The 21,934-nt window shown below is 39.1% G+C and overlaps 1 protein-coding gene across 3 annotated transcripts in view; it reads left to right on the top strand.

Annotated features, from left to right (window-relative positions):
• LOC129751905 (acetylcholinesterase) overlaps positions 1-21,934 on the top strand; it is a 417,996-nt gene that overhangs the window by 215,771 nt on the left and 180,291 nt on the right. The window contains exon 1 of one of the 3 annotated variants that reach the window (XM_055747676.1): positions 9,418-10,814. The exons of 1 other annotated variant lie outside the window; for it this stretch is intronic. The gene's annotated coding sequence lies outside the window, so the exon portion shown is untranslated. Of the gene's footprint in view, positions 1-9,417; positions 10,815-21,934 lie in introns of those variants that run through there. One more of the 3 variants, XM_055747672.1, reaches the window with a different exon arrangement.

The raw sequence follows: 21,934 nt of genomic DNA on the forward strand, positions 1-21,934 counted from the left end.
CATCTATCCCGAAGCTGCAACGGACCCGACCGGTCACGATGCTGTCGAAGATGCGGTGAAGAGGGACACTTCTCTCGAGAATGCAAAAAACAGCCGAAATGTATGCTATGCAAGCAGGAGGATGGAAATGTCCACGAAACTGGTGGCTTGGACTGCCCGGTATATATAAAGGCAAAGGCAAGCCAGTAAAACTGGAAATAACCCAGCTAAACCTCAACCATAGCGAGATTGCACAGCTTCTGCTGGAGCAAACGGTAGGCGAAAAGAAGTATGATGTGGCGCTTTTATCAGAACCATACAGAATCCCGTCTGGAAACGGTAATTGGGCAGCGGACAGGTCTGGCTCAGCTGCTGTCTACGCCACGGGACGTTTTCCTATCCAGGAGATAGTGGTAGATTCTCGGGACGGATTCGTGATTGCCAAAATTAACGGCATCTTTTTCTGTAGCTGCTACGCTCCACCAAGATGGACGATCGGGGAGTTCAACACAATGTTGGATGAACTCACTCACGAACTGGCAGGAAAGGCCCCTGTTGTAATAGGAGGAGACTTCAACGCCTGGGCGGTAAACTGGGGTAGTAGGTGCAACAACCCTAGGGGCCACAGTCTACTAGAGTCCTTCGCAAGACTGGAAGTTGAGCTGTGCAACACTGGATCCATCAGCACCTATCGCAAGCATGGATTACCAGACAGAACGTCAGTGATCGATATCACCTTTGCGAGTCCATCATTAAAAACTGATATGAATTGGAGAGTGTGTAACGATTATACCCACAGCGATCACCAGGCGATACGCTATAGCGTAGGAAACCGAAATCCGGTGGCAGTAAGGCAGCTGCCAGTGCACGAGCGGAGATGGAAGACTAAAGTGTTCGACAAGGAAGTGTGCACCGAAGCTGTATACATGCAGGACTCATCCCAGGTCCATAATGCTGAGCAGCTGACGAAAATGATGGTAGCGGTGTGCGACATGACCATGCCCAGAAGAAATACACCGAAGTGGTGGCGACGACCGGCTTACTGGTGGACTTCAGAAATAGCTGAGCTTCGTACTAGCTGTCTAAAAGCGAGACGACGAGCTCAACGGGCGAGAAATGAAGCCGACAGAGAAACGAGAGGTGCCGTTTACCGAGCAGCCAGGGTGGCACTTAAGCGAGCTATTAAAACAAGCAAAGAAAACTGCTACAGAGCGTTATGCCAGAGCGTAGATGATAACCCATGGGGCCAAGCCTATAGAGTTGCACTGGCGAGATTCGGTGGCCCAAAGTCGCCGACCGAAAAGTGCCCGGAAAAACTGAGAGAGATCGTTGCACATCTTTTCCCGCAGCATGGCCCGACGCAGTGGCCACTTACCCCGTACGACGCGGGTGCCCACGACATCGAGCCAGTAACGAACGAAGAACTCGTGGCTATCGCTAAGAAACTTGCGGTGAATAAGGCCCCTGGTCCGGACGGAATCCCAAATGCAATGCTGAAGGTGGCGGTACAGACCATTCCGGATACCTTCAGAGTGGTGCTACAAAAGTGTCTCGACGAGGGATCTTTTCCCAATTCGTGGAAAACGGCGAAGTTGGTGCTACTACCGAAACCCGGGAAACCCCCAGGGCATCCATCATCATATAGACCCATTTGTCTGCTGGACACCCTTGGTAAGCTACTGGAGAGGATAATATTAAACAGGCTTATTATCTACACAGAAGGCGGAAGTGGACTGTCGGACAGACAGTTCGGTTTTCGGAAAGGGAGATCTACGGTGGACGCCATCCGTATGGTGACAGAGTACGCGAAGCGCGCATATAAAAAGAAGCGAACAGGTGTTCGTCACTGCGCCATTGTGACGATCGACGTTAAGAATGCCTTCAACAATGCCAGCTGGGAAGCGATTGCCAAAGCGCTTCACAGGATGCTTGTTCCCAATACTCTCTGCAGGATAATAGGAAGCTTCTTCGAAAATCGAATCCTGACGTACGAAACCGAAACTGGGTTACGATCTACTTCCCTAACAGCGGGTGTTCCACAGGGTTCCATACTCGGACCTGTGCTTTGGAATGCCATGTATAATGAGGTGTTAACGCTGAAACTACCAGCAGGCGTGCAGATAGTCGGATTTGCTGACGATATCGTGCTCATGATTAACGGCGAAACAATCGAGGAGGTAGAAGACCTTGCAACGGTGTCCGTAGAAAGGGTTGGCATCTGGATGGAGGGAGTTAAGCTTCAGATAGCTCACCATAAAACTGAAGTTCTGCTCGTGACCAATAAAAGAGTTGTGCCGCACATGGAGATTACTGTTGGAGGGCACACGACATCTTCGAAACAGCAGCTGAAATACCTTGGAGTAATGGTCGATCATCGCTTAAGTTTTGGTGCGCATGTCAAATACTGTTGCGAAAGTGCATCGAAAGTCATAGATTCATTGGCCTGGATTATGCCGAACTGCCATGGTCCAAAGAGTAGCAAGAGACGTCTCCTTGCGAGCGTAGCACTGTCGAAACTACGATACGGAGGAGCGGCCTGGAGCTCCGCGATAGAGGTAGAGCGCAACAGATCCAAATTACGGAGCACACATCGGTTGATAGCCATGCGAGTTTCCTGTGCGTACAGGACCATATCAGCAGATGCAGCTTTTGTCATCGCGGGCATGGTTCCCATCGACATAACTCTGGCGGAGGATATGGAATGTTACAAAGCAAGAGCTGTTAGAGGAGTGCGTAATATTCAACGAGCAGCGTCAATGCTCAAGTGGCAGGAGCAATGGGACGCATCGAACAACGCAAGATGGACGCATAGGCTAATCCCGAGACTTTCAGACTGGGTAAATCGGAAGTATGGAGAGGTCAACTTCTACCTGACGCAGTTCCTTTCGGGTCATGGGTGCTTTAAGCAATACCTTCATCGGTTTAAGCTTATCAGCTCGCCTTATTGCCCGGAATGCGTAGAGACGGAGGAATCGGCAGAACATGCTATCTTTGTCTGCCCCAGGTTCAATTCAAGGCGTCAACAACTTCTAAATTTGAACGCTGAAAACATAGTGAGTGAAATGTGTCGCGACGAACAGTCATGGCGTGCTATAGTCGACGAAATCTCGCAAATCATGCGCGATCTGATAAGGATCAGGAAAGATGATGAACGGAGAGAGCGAGATAGTCAACCAAATTTGACAAGCTAATGAAAGGTCTTGGGCCTCGTATGACACTTCAATTCAAAAGCAACGCGATCTTAGGGCGCGGTATAACCCTAATCTGGACTCATACGTGTGGTGGGACTTAAAAGGTCTCACGTACTCAGCTACGATCTTTCCTGCAGCAAAAGGAAGCGGAGATACCATTCGGGGTGGTCGTGTCGGGATTCTAGCTTGGTAGTTTCTCAATCGGCCATGCCTGGGTGGTTAGAAATCCTGCGGAAGTGGTTGCTGTGACGGGCGCGAGTTACTTTGAAAGCGTTACCTAACCGGCACACGTTTCGAGGTCCCCGGGATAGTGGATGCTGTGACGGGCGTGAGTTATTATGAAAGCGTTACCTAACCGGCACACGTTTCGGGGTCTTCCGTACCAGTCTGAAGTAGACGATAGAGGAAAAGGAGAAGGAGGAAGAAGGATAAAGCAGAACGATGATCAAGGAGAAATTGAGGAAAAATTGAGAAAGAGGAAAAGGGTGAGATGTATAAGTGCATGAGCACAGCCTACCCCTTGATGTAGTATCATAGGGTGAAACCAAGGGGCACACGAAGCCCAAGGTGGTTTTAGTGGGACGAACCCACACACGGCAGCAAACACCCGGCTGTTATGGTTTGAAGTCAAATTTCCATCTTGTCAAAAAAAAAAAAAAGAAAAAAAAAAAAAAAAATTGCACAAACTTCTAACCAGCAGAAGATAATCATCTGCGAATGCGTAGATTTTCCACGGTCATTGAATTTTCTCAACAAGTCGTCTGCAATTAGGTTCCACAAAAAAGGGGATAGTACACCTCCCTGTGGGCAACCACTTGTGCTAACTTTTATAATTGAAGCCTGTCTTAAAGACGAATGAAGATTCTTGTTACTTAACATTGCGCTAATTTAGTTAATTATAACACTTGGCACTCCATGAAGTAATGCCGCATTCAGATTAATGCGCCAGCACTAAATTTTACTTCGGAAGTCCTAACTTCCGACTTCCGAAAGACTTCCGACAAAGAAAAATGAAGTACTAGATTGTCGAAAGTCTGTGTTTTGTTGCCAGTTCACCAGCGACGTTTCTAAAAATTTTATTAGTACGAGACATTATCAAATGCTCCTTCTATATCAAGGAATGCTCCCAGACATGATTGTTTCTGTGAAAAACTTTTTTCAATATTGTGTACCTACTACGTTGTGCAGAAGAGTTAATGTTGATTTTCCTGTTTGGTAAGCATGTTGTGTCGCATTAAGCCGATGTTGGACAAGGCAATCTTGCCTGGTATGATGATCAATTAAACGTTCAAGAGCTTTTAATAGAAATGAACTTAGACTAATTGGATAAAATATTGATGAGGATGATGATCGTCCCCCTTTAGGGGTGAATTTCACGGCTATCTGCCACCAAAGTTTAGGAATATATCCATGAGCAAAACTGCTTATCATTATTTTTCTTAATAAAGGGTGATACGGACAAAATTTGGTCAAGGGAAAACGCGTGTAAATCGGTGAAATCGTTTATTTAAAAAATCAAATTAAATTTCTTTTTTCAAGTTTAATTAGTATAAAATTCAGGATAAATATTCAATTAGGCTTTCGCTTTTCCAAATCCGAATTGCCGGGCCTTACGCTTAACCCCTGCCATCAGATTTTGTACAGCCACCTTGTCCACCTTCTTCGCCGCAGAAGGTTAGGTTTCGCTTGACAATAGCCCAGTATTTCTCAATTGGTCGGAGCTCTGGCGTGTTGGGAGGGTTCTTGTCCTTGGGAACCACCTGCACGTTGTTGGCGGCGTACCACTCCATGGCCTTTTTACCGTAATGGCAAGATGCCAAATCCAGCCAAAACAGTGCGGAACAACCGTGTTTCTTCAGGAAAGGCAGCAGACGTTTATTCGAACACTCTTTCTCGTAAATTTCTTGGTTGACAGTTCCGAAAGCTATGAAAATGCTGCTTTTCAAGCCACAGGTACAGATGGCTTGCCAAACCAGATATTTCTTCGCGAACTTTGACAGTTTCATGTGCTTCTGCTACCTTTCCCCTTCCTTTTGCCGTATAAAACTCCTGCCCCGGAAGCTGTTTGTAGTCGGCTTTGACGTAGGTTTCGTCGTCCATTACCACGCAGTCAAACTTCGTCAGCATCGTCGTGTACAGCCTCCGGGATCGCGCTTTGGCCGTCGTATTTTGTTTATCATCGCGATTTGGAGTCACTACCTTCTTGTAATTTGATAGTCCGGCTCGTGTTTTGGCTCGATACACGGTTGTAGACGATACACCCAGCTTATTAGCGGCATCTCGGAGAGAGAGGTTAGGGTTTCGCTTAAAACTATAGGCATCTCTCTTTGTCGTCTCAGCGACTTCCGGTTTTCGATTTCCCCCCGATCCAGACTTCCTGGCTGTCGACAAACGTTCCCCAAACACTTTAATTACATTTGTAACGGTTGATTTGGCAACTTTGGGAACATCCATAAATGACGTAGCTTTTTTTAGTTTTTATACCACCCCCCTCCCCCTCGTAGCATGTCGTCACAAAGTTATAGACCCCCCCTAGATAATCACGTAGCTTCAATAAACCCCCCTCCCCCCCTTTTTTGGAAATCGGTTTTTAATTTTTACTTTTATTATCAGCATTTTGCAAGAATAATACAAAAATTAACAAAAAAGGGAAAGAAGTTATAAATGGAAGTTTAAAAAAGCATATCAATCAGTCAAAAAAAAATCAAGCTACCTTTTAACAAACAGGATAGCTAGTAAGTATTCAATCAGTTGCGTCGGTCCAAATTATCTCCATTCGGGATTCCAATGAAATCGTTGGGCAGCTTTCCTCCATCGTCTGTTCGGCTGGAATAATTGCATTTGCGATGTCAGCTGCCTCCACCCACTCTCTATCATCCTCTGGAGTAACTTCGTGTCCTCTTTTGCCTACAATTCGCTTTGGACGAATCTTTCTTTCCGAGGCTGGGGCCTTGTGGATTTTGCTATGCTCCTTTGGAGAACATTTGAAGCAAAATATAAATTGCATTTCTTGCATGTACGCTCCTTGATACGCTTGAAAACAGTCGGGCAGTAGGAGTCAAAAGCTACATGTTCAGACTGGATTGAATTAGGCATAATTTTGATTTTTTTTCGATATTGAATTAAAGCTACGTAGCTTTACTTGAACCCATACCCCCCCTCTCGGCACATAAAGTCAATCTCCCCCCCTCCCCCTCAAATGCTACGTCATTTATGGATGTTCCCTTTTAGTGATTTTGCCAGCTTTGCGTGCGAGTAGCTCGGATTTTCGCGATGCGCGAGCAAAATTTTGATACGCTGCTCTTCTTCCTTGGACGGCATTTTGACAACTGAAGAGTGAATTCCAAAATCAAAATAGGAGCAACATTCTACAAACACACACACCTTCAAAATGAGGGGTGTTCAGGTTTTTTAAATGCAAAATTTTAAGAAATACGTCAAGTTGATATTGACCAAATTTTGACCGTATCACTCTTTATGTGTTTGAAATGATCGAGACCTTTTTGAAGCAAAACTGGAAATAAACCGTCACTACCAGGAGATTTGTATTGAGCAAAACCATCGATTGCCCATTTGATCGATTCTGTAGTAACTATTTTTCGAGCAAAATTCAAGGAATCTAGACTTCCTGAAAAGAACTCAGGCTCTATCGATGAATCTTGATCAATACATTCTGGAAAGTGAGTATGAGTATTGAATAGACAACTTAATGTTTCATCGTCGTTTGATGTATAATCACTGTAGGGAACACAAGTAAACAACGTATTAAAAATGGAATTAGGACAAAAATCACTACAACCACCACTGGGGGTTTTAAGGTATGACACCTGATAATCTTTTGATTTGGCTAAGACCATATTTGACCTACTAGCTTCGTGCAAGCCTGAAATGTTGGTGCAGTAAGTCTGCCAATTTGAGCGTTCGGCAGTTCTTGTTGCTTTTCGGTAAGCTCGGTGAGCCAACTTGAAAGCATCAAATCCTTCCGTGCGCGGTCGGTTCCAAGAGCGTTCCAAATTTACGCAGTCAGAAAATTGTTGGTTTCACCTGTTATTTTTAATTTTACAAAAACAATTTCACCCTACATAGAAAAAGGGGTAAGTTGCAACAAACTTTGTTTTAAATAAAAATTAAATGAAAACGTTTGAAAATTTATAGATTCGGATATATATTTGATGTCATAATGCATAAAGTACCAATTACAGTAATTTTTGGGCTTGTTCGAACTAAATTTTACATTTTTTCTGTCAAAAATGATTTTAAGGAGAAAGTGTAAATTTGCTGCATACATTTAGGAGTAAAAAATACTACAAAATATTCCATTAGCTGAAAACAAAAAATCTTAGGATTGATGAAATTTTAATGCGAAACAATCATATTCCAGCAACGAGATTTATGAGGTTTCGTTCTGATTTGCATTTTGTAGCATTTGCCCCAGACAAGTAACTGAATTATAAAAATATTTATTTAAAAAAAATTGGAGATTTTCCGAAAAAAAAAAATTACACCAACAGTGTTGGTAAAGGATAGTGAATGCAATATTAAGTTTGAAGGTGATATAATCAAGCCAATCCGTCATACTGGGTAAAGTTGTAAAATGTAAAAAAATGTACATCGGTTCCTCGATTTTTTATTTTTTTTATGAGAATCAAAAACTTTTAAAAACTCTTTAACGATGTTTAAAGCTATGTCATCATCAATTCTTTATCATTAAATGGTAACTTTATTACAGTGTATTGAAATAAAAATTGAATGAGTTTTGTGGTATACAAATGTTGCATCTAACCCTGCTTTTGCATGATTCCCCTTTTTGGCGGCATGTGTCATAAAGAAATTCGGAATTCCCTGTAAATCACAGGCGGGAACTGTTTCAAACCATCATGCATCAGGTTAATTTGAAAGTAGTTTTTCTGAGCGATTTTTGTGTTCCGAATTGGTCCTGTGATTTCAGATGTTGCAAATACAGGAAGATATCGTCCCGACCACAGTACAATAATTAATTTAGTATACACTTAGCTTGCAAACTATTACGGTCGGGACCATGATCTTCTGAATAACAGGAAAATAGCTCAAAATGACACTTGAACTGTCAAACCAGAGCTTTTCCAGAGGCACGGGAAGATATCTAAACGAAATCTAACAGATGCATTCCACATCTCCTGCAATTGGTAAAAAACTCTTTTTCCTATGCTCAGAAACTCGAGCAAATACAGAAAAACATCCACCTGTAAGTCGTGACTTGCTGTAACTGTCATGTGTTTGTGTTGAAAAGTTGATTAATAGAATCACTTTCTACCTGTGACTGTTTAGTCACGAGTCACAGGGAAATTGTATCATTTAAACAAAGTTCAAAAGGAAACCTACCTGAATCTCGGAACCCCTTATCTCTCCTGAAATTTCGAAATTTGTAAGAGTACGAGGGATCGTTAACTATCAACTGTTTTCTGTCCCGTATTTTATTTCTATTCTTTATTCTGTGTTTCACGCTGAGTTCGTTTGTATCGCATTTCCAAAGTTGAACAAGAGATGGTTTATGCGAAGTGATTTTAATCAAAGTGGAACCATTTATTTAAATATGTAGATTTACCGGGAATGTTTGAAACAAAATGCCAAAATTTCTATAAATCGGCCATCGCTGCATTGGTTAAACATCAATATGACTTCCAAGAACCTGCCGAACAAGCTGAACATCCTAAAACCCGCTCGAATCAGCAGCATTAATATGTTGTATTAAGCAAATGTATCAAAATTTTTAATAAAAGTTGGATACCTCTTCGAAATAGAATATCATCCTCGTATAGTTCACATGGCAGGCAACTCTGGCAAAAGGTAACCGTTAAAACACTTCACAGCAGAAGGAGAACCAGCAACGGAAGCGGCAATACAGCAGCAGAAAGAAGCAGCAGCAAGCAAACAATTGTATCCAAACCAAACCAAACTCCGCACGGAACGAGAGAATGGCTACCGACGAGAGCCATCCGGTGTCGTGTGTTGGTGAGCGAGCGAGGAGCGAAACCAGGCGGAATTGCCGTGTGCCCCAATGCGACTCGACTCCCGTCGTGAATGTGGCTGGTATACCTACAAGGATACAGGACAGGAGGAAAAGCATCCGACACGGACGAGTTTTTCCTCCCAACAACGAACCGACGAAGACATGTTTCCATCTCGCACACAGCACAGCACAGCTCGTGTATAGTTAGTTTTTCCTCTGGTTTTTGGTGGGAGCTTTTCCTGCGAGCCTGCCAGCCAAAGTCGCGGTAGTATGAGCCTGAAACTTTTCCGAATCGCATGTGTCGCCTCTTGTTGGCTGCGGTGGTCTTGTCTTGTCCCCTTCTTGAAGGATATCACTTTTTTCAGTTGATTTTTTTCTGTGAGTGAGCCCCTTTGCGGCAGCTAGGAGAAGGTGATTAAAAAATTTTCCTGTGATAATACATCGGTGTTTGACGGCATGTTGAAAGTGTTTTAATCAGTGCTTTATCGGAGAAAAATTGATTTTCCTCTTTTTTTGTGTTTGCTAAATGGGACAAAATTGGAATGGGATAACGATTGGGATTCGGATTCGGTGAATCGGCAGCTGGAAACGGCAGTATCGTTGGGGTGCGAAGGAGTGAGCAGGTAGTGAAAAAAAGGATTTTCTGTGATGCAGTATGTGATGGAATTCGATTCCTATCCACTGCATTAAGGGACGTGATGCAGCGTTTCGAGCTACGACAAAAAATGTGAATAGTGAAAAAATGGTGAAAGGCTGAAGTAAATAAAAAAAATAGTACTGCAGATAGTGGGCCCTCGAACGGCCAGAAGGAAAGCTGAGCGCAGTTCTGACTGGATCACTGCAGGAAAATCAATGGTGGATCAGACGAAAATTTGATATTTTTGACTTTCAAAATAACACATATAAGATACAGAAGACGGAGATAAGAGAATCGAAAGCGAGAGGAAAAAAGAGTGAGCACCCGAAAAAATTCTAAATCTAGAGTGTACGGAAAAGCTAAGAAAGACACAAGGAAAACACTGTGTCGGAGGACCGAGTTGTGAAGCACAGGAAGGACGACGGAACCGTACTTTGGCGACAGCTGGAACTGGAACGAGAAAAAAAGAGAGTTGAGGGCACGCCAAGCGGCTGATGTGCGGTGTGTGTAGAGAAAAGAGAGTGGGAAAATCAAAAACTCAAATAAAATTAGTACAGTTTTGCTTCCTCGGTGAACTTTGCTCGTAAAGGATCCGTAGATATAGTGGAGTCGACCCAGAACCCCTCTTTGCCCCCTTTTGTGGAGAAAAGGAACAAGATTCACACATACACACACTCACACACGCACACCTGTCCTGTCCTGACCAAATTAGGCAGAGGGAACTGCTACGAGGTGGCGCCAAGAAGTAACGGATGATAGAACGGAAGTCAGGAAGGAAGGACGGAAGAAGCGAATAAGAGCATAAAGACACATCGGAGATCCGAAGAACCTTGAGAGTTGGAACAGGACGTCGTTTGTGGTTCGCAGTTTTCGAAAGAAGTGCCAGTGCTCGTTGGTTTTGTGTATGGTGGTAGCACATAGATAGATAGAGTGCGCGGCCTCAGGCGAAAAATCAGCAGCAGCGGCATCGTTATCAACTTCGTCGGAAATAAAATCTCGAAGCTCGAGTCTCTGAAAGGTATATTGAAAAGCAAAAAAAAAAAATGAAAAAAAGATATAGAAATCATAAATAACATCAGCTATTGTATTTATTTTTCTATGGCTGGAGTTCAGGATGTTTTTAGATTGCTGAAAAGCTAGAGCCCGACGTTTGTTGAATTATATTTGGGATATATGTACGTTGTGTCTCAAAATAAATGTTTTTACTCTTACCTACTAGTTGGAAAATGTTTTCCTGTTGTCATTATCCGTTTCTGTTCATCATAGACAAGTTTGAAATTTAGCTACACCAAAAGGTGACTAACAAAAACCACGGTTTGAAGAAGTTGACCAAACACAACACCAGGCCTTCGAATCTGGCAGTATGGAGCTCATTTTAGGTGGAGACATTGGTTTGATAAGTTATCCAAAACGACATGGATTGCAAGCAAATAGGATATTTCGGGGGCTTGCACCTGCTTCACGAAATGACCGAAATAACGCAACACGTACGATGAACATCCGAACAAATTGCAACATGTTCTTCGTATTTCTGTCTATTTTTTATATTCTACAAAAAAAGTTTTTTTAACGTTAAACTTTGAACATTTCGATTTTGAACAAGCGCTTCTCGAAGCTACGATTTCAAACATTGGATGTTAAACGTGTAGGTAGGCAGTTCAGGCTTATGATGCTCCAAAACATTAGATCAAGATGACTCGAAAACGACACAATACTCAAAAAATATTTCTGCTTATATATACAAGGAGAAAGGAAATGTATAATATTTTCAACCGGTATACAAATAAATCATTTTTCAACTTTTTCCAATTAAAACAATAAATATTTTGAAATTGTTCAGCATATTGGTGTTGGTGATTGTGTTGCTTTCAACCAAAATTTGGTTGCTGTGGGCGAGAAAGATTAATCGATTCGATTTTCAGTGCACGTTTTTTTTTAATTTCTTGTTAAATTTTCAGTTTGACACAAAACAACAATTTATAGCATTTTCACGTTGATTGATAGTTTCAATATACTGCTTGAACAACTAGTAAAGCAGATGGTGATGATGTTTTAAGCAATCACCTTGGCTTTTCTTTCACATTTTGGAGATATTATGTTGTTTTATGTTCGATTTGAGCGCGTTGAATACTGTTTTCAGCGTTTAATCAATTTCTGTTCTTCATTTTAATGTTCATTAGAGTGGAAAAGCTTTGATCGCACACATACAGTAACGTTAAAAAAATAATGAAATCACGTGAAGCTGCGCACTCTCTTCCACATTTGACAAGCTGCAATTTCACTATCGGTGTATATTTTTTCATGAATTTTTTACACAATTTAGTTCAACTATCCAAATAACGCTATACAAAATTTAAAGTCTTTAAAATGACTGGAAACAAAGTTACAGCTACTCCCGTAAAAAAAAGGAAATTTGGAATTGCTTAAAAAATTATTGTATCTTTGACAATTTTCAGAATCAAAATTAATCACAGAGACTGTGGTAAATTATTAGGCACTTCATATTTGCTTTGTTGAGAAATAGAAGTTGTTCCAACAGAAGGATTAGTAGGCGGTGCTCGCAGAAAGTGGACGTAGTTTTTTTGGCAGTGAAATTTTTCGTGAAGAAATTTTTGACAAATTAAAATCCAAGCTAAGTATTTTGAACCCGCGGATTTCAAATTATGTAAGTGAAAACCGGACACAGTGAGGTCATTCTTCAAGCGGTTACGACTTTAAAAAGACAGAATCGGAACCGAGATGGAAACTGCGAAATTCAATTCAAGAAATCTATTACATTCCAATTTCCTAACGGGACAATCAGATAAGTACTATATGCTTACCTAAATATTAGTGATTTTGTTCAAAGTACCAAATAAAATGGCTTATTTATGAAAATCTGTAAAAATTTTAGGTACATACATAATGGTTTGATTTCAGTGATCAAGTTTTGAAATTTTGATCATTACGTAATATTAAAGATTACGAGGAAGATAAGGTTTAAAAGTTTATCCACGGTGAATACAAAATTCATTTTTCAGGTTATTTTAATCAAGAAAATCGAAATTTTAACAGAACAGCATTCGCAATGCTCCCATTTTTATACTCCATGACTCCATGAAAAGAAATTTCTCAAGAAAAGGATGTTGGTAAAACCCATGGAAAGTATGCATCTTATAATTTGAATATCCGTACGTTAAGAGGTCCCAAGTTTTGATAATTATGTGTTCCATGATTCTCGATCTCTTAGATAGATTCATTTCCAATAATTTAATTTTAAACTTAACTTGAAAAAAAATGTAACGGAATTTGTGGTGCTATCTTTTTGTGAGACAGACTGCACAAGAAACATGAATTTTCTAGAGCTAAATATACAAAACTACAAAATGAAAACAAAAATCAAACGATTTGTAACCAACAAAATTGTGGCCCCCGCTCAAAATTCTGGTCCTTTCTGTGTTCCTAAAATTGGCCGTCTCGTAAATAATTTGAAACATTTTTAAGAAGTTTTGAATGCTAAGACCAGTTCAAAATTTATCTTTTAACTATTACTTGATACTGGTCGATAGTCGCTAACATCTTCTAAATCGCCTGATTAAAAAATAGGAATCACTTTTGCTGTTTTAAGGCAATCTGGGTAACGTCCAGAATCAATTATTGAGTTGAAAAACTGTTTGAGGATGGAAGTAAATAAAGCGCTATTATTTTTAAAACAGTTACGGGAAAACTATCAGGCCCACAGTTTTTTAAGGGTAATAATGACCGAGTGGACTTCATTTTCATCCGTTGGTTGCAAGAAAATTGTGCTCTGAACTTCGTTGATGTTGGACAAGACATCAAATTCAGTTTCAACGGGCATTTCCTCAGCAAGATCTGATCCAATCTAAGACAAATATCTGTTAAATTTATTTCCAACAAGTTTTTTTGTCTGTAATGAGTTCTTCACCTTCTGTGAGTGTAATTGGTGTCGATGATTTAGATTTACCCAAGAGTTGATTGATGTTTTTCCAGAGTTTAGAGTGGGTAGTATCATTTAGTAATCTCTCAAATTACATCCGTTTACACGTTTTCCTTTTATGGTGCAGTTTCGTGTTGATGTGCACAAGCATTTCTTGTTATCATTAGGATGTTTTTTTAATCGTTTTAAATAATTATCTTCCAACTTAATTAGAGCCCATAGGTCAAAAGACATCCGAGGACAATATCTGCCTTTCAGGCTTATTTGCTTAGATGCTGTTTTTGTACACTGCATAAATATGCGATTGTATGTAGCTATTAATTGTTCAATACCATTATTTACGTTATTCCCTGGGACGAAAGATCTTAAATAATCCGAAAACAAATTATTGAGTTAGTGTGATCCGTGATATCTTTATTGAAGACCATTTTTTGTCTTTCTGATGACATTTCAAAAGTTGTAAAAATTTGTGAATTATTAGTTTTATTAGTAAGTGTTTTGTAATTTTTTAGGCGTTCAATATCTTTTAGTTTTACATATTACATGGTCTACAATGTTTTGATTTTTAAGCCCTTGTTGGGTAAGAATGGGTACAAAGGAACCCAAGAAACAATTTTAGCGTTATTATGGTGAGGAACATTTCGTTTGGGCTATAGAATAAATCTTCATAAAAAGCTAGAGCGCATTCTATAACATCACCTAGACTCTAATAAAGCCGAAATCAGGCCCTATCCTAGAAACGTCATCATAACCAATCATAGTTGGTCATCAATGTTGGTCACCAAAGCTTTTGAAAAGCTATTATTAAACATGTTGATGATGTTCCTTATTTCTGAGTTGTTAATCATTAGTACAGTAAATGAGGACAGACTTTTTGAATAAAAAGGGATTGGTTGTGGAATAAATCATGAGTTTAAGTAAAATTTCGTTATCTGACGCCATCTTTAAATCTAAGATAGCGGCTTCCGCAGAACATTAAAATGGTGTAAATGACTTAAAATCGCATGAAACCCCCACAATATGGGTATTGTGAGTGAAAGGGCTAAACGAGTAGAAGTCGAATTTAGATTTCAGGCGCCATCTTGAAATCCAAGATGGCGGCATCCACTCAACTTTTAATGCTGTAAATGACAAAAAGTTGCATTAAATCACCATTATACGGGTATTGGGTGAAAGGGCTAAACTAGAAGAAGTTGATTTTTTTCTTTCCGACGCCATCTTGAAATTCAAGATGGCGGCTTCCACTGAACTTTTAAATGCTGTTAATCACTGAAAATCGCATGAAACTCCCACAATATGGGTATAAGTTGAAAACGATCAACGAGTAGAATACAAATTTCGCTATCAGGCGTCATCTTGAAATCCAAGATGGCGGCTTCCACTGAACATCAAAATGATTGAAATCACTGAAAGTCACTTTAAATTCCCACTTGAGTCATTGGGTTAAATGGCTTAATCAGTTTAAGAGGAATTTCTTTATCAGACGCAATCTTGAAATCCAATATGACTACTTTCGCTGAACTTTAAAATGCTCTAAATGACTTAAAATCTCCACAATATTAGTATTGGGTAAAGGGCTGAATCGTAATTTCGCTACTAGGCTTCATATTGAAACACAAAATGGCGACCTCCGCCTAACTGAAAAAAACTGTTAATCGCTAAAAATCGCAAGAAACGCCCACAATATATTTATCGGGTTCAAGGGAAAAACCAATAGAAGTTGAATTCCTCTTTCTTACTGTATCTTGAATTTCAAGATGGTGGTTTCCACTGAACTGTAAATGACTAAAAATCGCTCGAAAGCTTTACAATAATGGTATTGGGTGAAAGGGCTAAACTAAAAGAACCACTCCCTGTTTTTGTGCTGCCAAAATAGAATGTTGCCAAAATCGAACGATTTTTTTCTCAACTTTGTTTTCATTTAATACTACATTAAACTATTATTTTTTAAGTTTGGACAATTTCCGATCATTTTAATTCACTTTTATTGTTTTTTATTATGTTTCTGATGCATTTAGCACTTTTCTAGTTTTGTTTATAGTTTTCGATTTTTTTGCAATATTTGCTTTTTATGTCATTCTTTCTGCTGAGGCCACTATCTTGGATTTCAAGATAGTGCCAGAATGGAAAAATCAACTTGTTATAGCTTATCCCAATTAACAAATATATATATTTTGGAGGTTTCATGCGATATTCAATGATTTATAGCATTTTAAAAGTTTATCGAAAGCCGCCATCTCGAATTTCTAGATGGCGTCAGATAGCGAAATTCTTCATCTACTCGTTTAGCCCTTTTACCCAATGCCAATATTGCTTGGGTTTCATGTCATTTTAAGTCATTTACAACATTTCAAAGTTCAGCGGAAACCGCCATCTTGAATTTAAAGATGGCGTCAGCGAAATTCGACTTCTACGCTTTATAATTTTCATCTAATAACCATATTATTAAGGTTTCATGATATTTTCATTAATTTACAGCTTTGAAAATAAAAGCGGAAGCCGCCATCTTGGATTAATGATGGCGTCAAGTAACAAATTTTCTTCCTACTATTTTGGCCCTTTCACTCAATAGTCATATTGTAAAGATATTCATACCACTTCCAGTGATTTCAAGTTTTCAAAGATTTAATATGTCTTTTATTTAAACTCAAAGCCAACACACATAACTCCCAAAAATGTGTAAAAATAGGAGTTCCAATTCAAATATGTATTATGTAACCTGAGCGTGTCCTGTTTCGATATCTTGATCGAGAACTGTCACTAAGTTTTATGCACTGAGTTCTATCCGGGGAAGGAAGACTGAATAAAAAAAGAAAAAAAACGTTTCGAACTTCAAATTTCTCTCATAAATCTACTGACCAGTGCGAAGGTTCAAAATTTTACTTTCTTATTTAGTGATATTCAATAAAACTTTTTTGGTGCTGAAAAGCACTTGTTTTGCATTAAACAAAGATTTAATTAGGTTTTGTTTTGCTTTGGTAAATTCTTGCATGATCAGGCGTATTAAGTCGCTCAAATTTCGTTGAAGTTTTTGAAGCTGATAAATAAAAATGGTTTAATTATTGGTTACTCTAATGAAAGCTTGAATAACAGACTTAGATTTTTTGTTCCCATGGACCGAACAAATTTTTTTTATATAGTTCAATGTTTATATCTACCTCAGAGTTGGCAGGCTGGAATTTGATAATCTAGCTGGTGTATTCGATTTTTATATTTACTTTTGAATCTACAGCAATTAACTCTGATGACTCAAATTTAGCACCTAAATAAAGCAACTGAGTTACATGACTCGCTACAAGAAATTGATCATCTAAAGTTAAAATTTGAACGATTACAATTCTTTTCAACAATTGCTGGCTTTTTGCCGAACAGTAAAAAACGGTACAGAAAACGATACAGCGAATTTCAGTCTCCCTCCCCCAGAGTGCTATTATAGAACATTCAAAAGAAAGCTTGGAGCAAACTTCTAAGTTTGTGTTTTTTTATAGTACAGAGCATTCATAACTCTTTTAAAATAACTAAAACAGTATGTTTAATAAAAGTTTTATTAGCGTTTTAAAACTATCTGAAAATATATGTTCGGAACAAATATATAAGCATTTTGCAAGACCATAATCAAACCGTCTTAAAACGAGCTGCACAAAAAATGTTATAACTAAACCATAATAAAACTTCCTAATGCTAGTTGGCTTAATCTGTGTAATTTGGGAAACTAAAGGCTTCCAGCAATGATTTGTATTGACACACATTGTTTGTATTGACTAGGTTAACAGGGGCATTCAAATCACCGACAATAAGGCATGAATGTGTATCAGATGTGGATGATAGAAAAGATTATATCTGGTCACACAATAAGCTGAAAAAATAAGCGGGTGGTCTGTAAATTCCGTGGACGTCGACAAGTTGACCACATATGGATATTGCGAAACTTATTCTGTGTAATCCGTCACAAGAAACATTCATAACACTTGTAACATTTGTTTTGAAATTTAAATCTTTATTGATAAACATAACCAACCCACCATAAGCCAGGTCTCTGCACGAGAAATAGAAATGAATCCGGGTATATTATAAATTGAACAGATATTTTCCGTAAGCCACGTTTCACTTGTTACAATTACATCAGGGGTTACATTCAACTGATCTATTGTCAAGGATGCTGTCAAATAAAGATAAACAACGAACGAGACATTATACCGCACAAATGACTTGCCACACCATAACCTTCTTTCCAAAGTTTCCAGTGTAAATGGCTTTTACTGATGCAGGAAAATTCCTTCACTTCGAGACTTCGGTGGGGTATAACATTGTGGTCCAGGCAGAGTTTTAACACGTTCGTCGCCATGCTCATTTTAGTAGTTTTACCAGCCAGGCCCAAAGAAATTCTGGAAGCGAGAAAGAAAAGAGGGAGAGTTCCCAGACTTGCAACGTGTGGCTAAACTGAGCGGCTTACTCGAGTAAGAGAGCGTCACCTGCTTTTTGATGTGACGGGGCCCCCCAGGAAATACACCCGTCTGCCGAATATGGGTGACGTGGCGACGAACGGGTTAAAGTCGAGTTTAATGTAGATTTGTGTGTCGGTTTCACGGATTCAGCCTGCTTACTATTCCTTTTAGGCTACTTCTGGTTCCGATGGGTCTGAAGTTCAATTCTCTCGTTGGCGCGCATAATGTAATTCGATGAGGTACCCAGTTTCATAGCCAAATCCCGTACTGATGCCGAAGGATGACGTTTGAAGTTATCCTTGATTTTCTTGTCCATTGTAGGGTCACCATGGCCAGGTTGCATACCGCGTCTCGTTGATTCTGCGAAAGTACACTGTTCTCCATACTTTCTCAACGTGGTTTGAACTGCTCCGACGCTCACATTTTCTTCTTCAGCTCAGTTTTCTGATTGAAAGACCAATCACAATGCCCATTTTGTGCACAATCCGTTTTCCAGATCCAAGCCTTTTGATAAACTGAACAATGCTTCAACTTGAGTTCAAAAATAGCATACATTCTAGAAAGATCTTGCAATAAAAGATGGTTATCTGCCATTTTTAATATATTGATCGATGTTTATCAAAATTGCAACTGCTAATGAGGAAATGTCACATTAGATTAACACGTTCGTCGCCCAAAAAAAATCTCAGAGCATGAAAGTAAAGCGAGAGAGCTTCAGATTTACAACGCGTGGCAGAACTGAGCGGCAACCTTGCTTAAGAGAGCCGTCACCCATATATGGGTGACGTGGCGACGAACGTGTTAATTGTGTTTCAAATGTTATCATTCCGATTCGAAATGTAATATTTAAAATTCAAGCTTTGAAACTAAAGCTTCCATTGCAAGTCACCCAAATCACTCGTTTATCTTTCCTGTTTTAAGCTTAAAGGGATGCACTGCCATGCATGTTGAAACGAACTAAACCTGCTGCTAAATTTCAATCTATTTACAGCGGGAGGCCGTTCGGTTTGTTTGTGTGACATAAACTCGATAATTCTATTGATATTCACGCATCGCTACTCGTGCTTTATTACTTTCGTCTAGCTGTCAACAATCAGTAGTCGCATTTTCAAGTCTTTTTTTTGCGTGTTGAGCTTGGTTAACAATTATTTGGGGCATTTTGCAATCAGAACAACTTGATTTCAATGAATCCATGGGGTATTGTTAAACATTTGATTCATGGTGGTAGATGTAATCAAAATTGATGAGATAATTGACATGAAACCACATTACAGAAATATTCGTTGAAATGGGGAGCAAGTATAAGTCTGTCAAAACTGAACGTTTTAATGGCATTTGCAAAAAATGAATTCATCGTCACTAAGTGGCACACAGTTTCGTAAATCAGAAGTTGTATGACGTGATAATACAAGCCAATGCAAAACGTTCATAAGCTAATTAAAACGCATATCAAAGATTCGCTTTAGTGATAGGCTTGAATATCATCAAATTTAGTTATGCTGATATCGTCATACGCATCTGTATAGTGAATTGAATAAGTTGTTCAATACGCTGGATCAGCTCCAGAGTTGGAAGTTTCTTGTTATTATACTTGAATACACCCAAGACATGAACAGTCAATCTAACCAAGCTAAAAATAGATCAATGTTGTAGGTACCTAAGTCAACCGCACAATGTATAAAACCCTATTTTCAAACACTCAAAGAAGCTTCACTCAGGCTAAGTCCAATCGATGGCATTATAGCGAAGCAATATCAGCAAATTTCGGTTCTTTTTTTATTGCCAGCAATCGTCGTCGTCGTCATCAACCAAGAGGTGGATACCAAAAAAAAAACGTAAATTCGCTTACTACCGCCTGGTTGTGTGACACGAAGCGTAACCACACCGCGTGACGTGCGTTCTCGCGTCACGAGATTTGGTTGGTACAAGAGCAAGAGTAAAATACCACGTAACGTAGTCACATCAGTGGGTGCAGAACAAAAGGTTGTTTTCTTTTTGTTCTCCGCTCGAGAGGAAAAGTGTTCTTTGGCATCACGAGATACATGGTCTAGCTGGCATGCAGAAGAGCTCTTGTCATTCAGCGGAGTTTGTTTTGTACCTTCGATTGAGTGTTTTCAGTCTGTGGTGTGGTGGAAGCTGAATAGGAAGTAACTGAGAAGCGAAACCACAAAAGATACAAACGAAGCTTCGAATCCGTCTATTGCGTTGCGTTTTTGGAGATCTTTTAACTAAATAAAATAGTTCGGTGAATCATCTTCCACTCAGAGAAAGGTACGTATCAAGCAAACCAAATTACACCGCATCAACGCGCATCAAGCAAACAACTTGCCGACATGTCGCAATCTTCGAAAATGATTCTTTCTGTTCGGCTCAAGTGATTTTACCTTCGGCATTGCGAGACATTGCGCAGCCAAATTCAGCACATGGTAAAATAACTATGCGATAGGTATTTTATACAACCAAAACATATATGATTCAAAAGTATGATTTCCTGTTGTTCATTTGAACCATGGATTTAGTAGTTTTAATATGCTTTTCTTTTGAGTGTTGTAGAAAAAAGGGGGTAAATTAAACAGAGGCTTAGTAGAAGAAATTTAATAAAGTTTGAAAATTTACAAATAATGCTCTTGGCCTAATTTTTAACTCAGCTATCACATCTCGCCATCTCGCTATCACAACCCTAATCCGCTATTGAGAATCAAAATGACACTATTGAAAGTTTGGCGGATTGTATCTTTATTCAGGCGCATTCAAATTAAAAAATCTTCTGGGACCCTTGATGAATTCATGAAATCTTCAATTTTGTAACATTACTTTTTTATGGACGCACCCTGAAAGCCCAGACAAAAAAACTCCCGAATTAGAGCTTGAGTGTCAATTTGCTTAAAATCGCATAATTTTTCTTGTTCCTCAACAAATTTGTACAAATTGTCTTAGAAATCTCGTAATGCAACTTTTTTTTTCAGACAATATTCAAATCTCAGAAAAAAATATCCGAAAAAAGAGCTTCGAAAAAAGACTGTAAATCAACTACAAAATACTCAAAAAAAATTCTCTAACTGTCAAATTTAAGATTGTCATATTGCCTGGTTTCATACAATTTTGCCCGGATATATATTTTTAAAATTGGGAAAACTCCGGTTGCCCGGATTGTACTGAACAAAGTCTGGCGTATGCTCGGATTTATTCACTTTATTTTACAAATCAAACCAAAAGCAAATTGGGTTGATAAAATTTTGAATTTATACGTCCAAAAAGAAACTTTTTGAGCATGTTTTTAAAATGTATTCATGAAATGTTTTTTTAGAAACCTCTAAAACAATCTAACATCTACTGTTGAGTTTTGATATAAACAAATTTCCAGTTTTTATTTTTTTGAGTAGTTCCTGGGTTTCGACCATGTTTGCCCGGATATTGCTTGGATTTTTGGTTGTCAAATTTAAACGTAATGTCTGGATTTTTTCCAGGTTTTTAGACAAACTAGCCCGGATTTGTCCCGCCCGGATACGTGCTGAAAAAATCTGGCAACCTTAGTCTAAGTTAGCTATACGGTGCGCACAAGGATGTATTTTTATGATTTTTTTTTTAAGATCATGACTACAAAAAATGTAAAAAGGTGTGAAAACCGTACTTTTCAAACAATGAACTGTCAAACATGTACCTATTAGTCACACTAGATAAATTCTAATAAATGTTTTGGAAAATTGGCGTAATTGGACACATTTTGGCATGTTAAGATTCTCAAAATACGAACCA

Source organism: Uranotaenia lowii, chromosome 3 (genome assembly GCF_029784155.1).
Source record: "Uranotaenia lowii strain MFRU-FL chromosome 3, ASM2978415v1, whole genome shotgun sequence".
NCBI lineage: Eukaryota > Metazoa > Arthropoda > Insecta > Diptera > Culicidae > Uranotaenia > Uranotaenia lowii.